The sequence below is a fragment of the Tupaia chinensis genome, unplaced genomic scaffold (genome assembly GCF_000334495.1).
Source record: "Tupaia chinensis unplaced genomic scaffold, TupChi_1.0 Scaffold000161_1, whole genome shotgun sequence".
In the NCBI taxonomy this organism is placed as follows: Eukaryota; Metazoa; Chordata; class Mammalia; order Scandentia; family Tupaiidae; genus Tupaia; species Tupaia belangeri.
Genome location: NW_006159632.1, coordinates 998,115 through 1,002,038, shown reverse-complemented (window position 1 = coordinate 1,002,038; position 3,924 = coordinate 998,115).

Here is a 3,924-nt window from a genome sequence, read left to right as displayed (position 1 = left end):
ACCACGTGGGAGTCCAGCGACAGCCATTACACTAACTGCTGGTTCCCTGAACTGTTAATTTGAAGGGGGAATTTTTTCTTTTTTGATTATATTTCTTATTTATTTTTTAATGTACAATATTTTTTTTCCTTTATGAAAGGAAAATAAGGAGGGGCAAGAAGAGTGAACGGGAGAGAGGTATTTTGTTGTTGTTTAGGTTTTTGGCACACTGCACGTGTACTCGCTGGAGAGAAATAGAGAGAGAGGGGAAGTGAGAAATCACCCCTGGGGGGATGGCCACGCCACAGTCCCTTCCCTTCCATTCTCCTCTCGGGATCTTGGGCACGCACGCACACGCGCCCGACGTGGTCCTCAAACCATCAGGTCCCACTGCGGCCGGCCGTGTGGGAACCAGCACCTCAATGTCCGTACCACCTGCCAGGCCCAGGAGTGGCATCTTGACTGCGATTCTCGCCACGCCTCGACCCCTGCGTGGCCCCCAGTCTGGAGGGGCTGTGGGCATTGTCACCCCTAACGTCGGGTGGTCCACGGCGGGACCCACGTCTCCGGGCCGCTTCCGGCTTCCCAGGAGTGAATTACCGCGAATATCTCCGTGAGGCTGTCCACTTCAGCTCTGTTAGGGAGATTACATTTCTGCCATTATGTATAAACTGGAAATATTTCCATAAGCTTGTTGGCTTGGAAAAGAGTTTTAACCGTATCTTTAGTAGTAGCTAAATCAGCGCGTCCTTTTGGAGTTCAGGTATGAAATGACTGTGCAGCCAGAGGTCTCGTTCCTGGATCGTCAGGAGAGTCGTGACATTTCTGCACAGAAAAACTGAAGAAAGGTCGCGGCTTCTTTGACAACCCAGTGATAACTCACTTAATTTTTTTCCGATTCTTTTATAAATGATCCCTGTGTGTGCTGTGTATGTGGACATGTGTGTCACGCGTGTGTTTCTGTATACACACGAAGAACGCACACAGCGTTCCCCTCAGGTCCTCGCTCAGCCACACGCTCAGTGTTCACCCGCTTTCCTGCCTCACCCAGTCTCTGGGCGTCATGGAGGGAGGACGGCAGAGACTGGGCAAGCAGCAGGTCGCTTTTCGGGATAACTTGTACTTATTCTCGAATCATTTGGATTGTATTTATCCATGGTAACAATGAAACATTACATCTAAAACAGTGCGACTTAGCGGTGTCGGGAGCTGTGCGGGGACAACAGCTTCGTGTCTAACCCACGAAGCCCTGTTCCCCCCAGCCCATCGACTGACCGACTGTGGTGGGGAGCAGTGAAAGCGGCCGCAGCTCTTTGAACGGCCAGGCCTGCTGTGATCGGTAGCTCGCTCTTCAGAGACGAGGGGCAGCTTCTGTCCAGTGCGTCTCCAGCGATGCTGTGGCGATCCACTGGGAAGCCGGGCCGATTCAGTCCGCGAGAACAAAACCAAGCATTTCTTTTTAAAGTGCTGGGAGGACAGATGCAGGCATTGGGACCGCTGTGGCTGCGCAGGGCCACTTGGGCGGCTGGGCCCACCCTGGGTGCCTTCTGCTTTGGCACTTCCGTCCTCTGCTGAAGGCCAGCTCCTTTAAAGCAGTGTCTGTGGTTCGGAAGTTTGCTCTCTCTCTCTCTCTCTCTCTCTCTCTCTCTCTCGCAGAGAGTGCATGTGCTCACTGGAAAGATAGAGACAGAAAGTGAGAAATTGCTCCGGGGGGATGGCCACCCCGCAGTCCCTTCTCCTCCATTCTCCTCCTGGGATCTTGGGCACGCACGCACACGCGCCCGGCGTGAGTTTAAGCCACCGGGTCCGGGACTGGAACCGTGGTCGGCTGTGCGAAGCCGGCACCTTAGCCGCCACGCCCCCTGCAGCCTCGCACTCCGACCCTCACTGCCGCTCTCCTCCCCTGGGGTTCCACTCGCCCTTCCTTCCTGGCTTTGGAAGATGAACGGCGTCGGCGGAACTGTCTCCTCCTGAGGCAGGTGTTTGCTCTCTCCTGCCCCTTGCACCTGCAGCTGCTGGGACGTCTTCTTTCCATTTCCCGAGATGATTTCTTTTGACCAAGTATCACTTAGCTTCCAAATGTTCGGGTTTTACTGAGGTTTCTGTGACAGGTGCCCACTGTCATCACGGTAGAGGATGTGCTCTGTAAGGTCAGACACTCCAGGTTACTGCCACCTGCCTTACAGCTCAGGGGAAGCTCCAGCTTGGTGACCACGCCCTCGGGAAGGGTGTGCACGCCCCCTCGGTGGGCAGTGTCCCCACATGACGCTTGATCCTGTAGTTGGTGGCATGGTTTAGAGCTTCCATTTTCTCACTGTTTTCCCCCATTTGTTCCCTAATCACGGAGAGACAGGTGTGACGTTACTCGGACTCACTGCGACTGTGTTTTCTCCTACAGAGGGGGGGTGAGAGGAGGGGAGGAAGAAGAGGGAAGGGGGGGGTAGGGGAGGGAGGAGAGAGGGGAGAGTGGGGAGGAAGGGAGAGATGACTCGGTGGGGTCTTCTGGCTGTGACTCTAGTAACACCCCTGCCTTAGCTGGCCAGGGTGCGCCTGCGGGCGAGGGCAGGGGACCCTCGGAGGGCCCCCACGTGGGAGGCGCAGTGTTCCCGCTCACCACGTCTGGCTCCACACTTGGATCCTTTTGGATCTTGTTTTAGGGGCTGGGGGTGGCGGTCGCTGAGTCTAGGCCTAGTGAGTCCCACACAGGGCAGGGGTGGCAGGGTCCATTCTGGCTGGTGAGGACAGCCCAGCGTCGGGGCCAGTGTCAGGGCCGGCTGTGGCTCCTGCAGGCCTCGGGGGAGGCTGCTCCTGGCCGGGGGCGTCCTCGGTGCTCTCCTGGGCTCTTCTCCCTGGGACTCTGCCCACGGTCTGTCTGGACTCCCGCGTTGTCTGTCCAACTGGGCCTGCGGTGCTGGCTGTGGCCTGGACTCCGGGCGAGTGCGGACTGCTTCTCCCAGGTGACGGAGGGGCTCTGTGCGGTGTTTGCCGACTGGTGAGCGTGCCCGCTGGGGTATTTCTCACCTGGCTCGGGTCAGGGTGGGGGCCTCAGGGCTCCTCTCTGAAACAACGCACATGCCGGGGTGGGACGTGGGGAGAGCCGGCCTCGGACCTCTCTGTATGCAGAGCTGTGAGGAGGGGCCTGTCGGGCCCTAACTACGGTCTGTGCTCTGGGCCCCTGGCCGTCAGGCTGGTTTTGGGATGGCCCACGGCCCTGGGTTTGATGTGATGTGACTGTGCCGTGGTGGCGTCTGATGTGAGTGTTGGCTTTGGCCACTTGAGGGAGGGAGGCCCACCCAGCACGCTCCCTCGGTGGTAGCCAGGGAGGCCTGACTCGGCCCTGTCAGGGCCGGCTGTGGCTCCTGCAGGCCTCGGGTGAGTCTGCTCCTGGCCGGGGGCGTCCTCGGTGCTCTCCTGGGCTCTTCTCCCTGGGACTCTGCCCACGGTCTGTCTGGACTCCCGCGTTGTCTGTCCAACTGGGCCTGCGGTGCTGGCTGTGGCCTGGACTCCGGGCGAGTGCGGACTGCTTCTCCCAGGTGACGGAGGGGCTCTGTGCGGTGTTTGCCGACTGGTGAGCGTGCCCGCTGGGGTATTTCTCACCTGGCTCGGGTCAGGGTGGGGGCCTCAGGGCTCCTCTCTGAAACAACGCACATGCCGGGGTGGGACGTGGGGAGAGCCGGCCTCGGACCTCTCTGTATGCAGAGCTGTGAGGAGGGGCCTGTCGGGCCCTAACTACGGTCTGTGCTCTGGGCCCCTGGCCGTCAGGCTGGTTTTGGGATGGCCCACGGCCCTGGGTTTGATGTGATGTGACTGTGCCGTGGTGGCGTCTGATGTGAGTGTTGGCTTTGGCCACTTGAGGGAGGGAGGCCCACCCAGCACGCTCCCTCGGTGGTAGCCAGGGAGGCCTGACTCGCCCACCTCTGCAAACAGCAAGTGACGGCCGAGCCG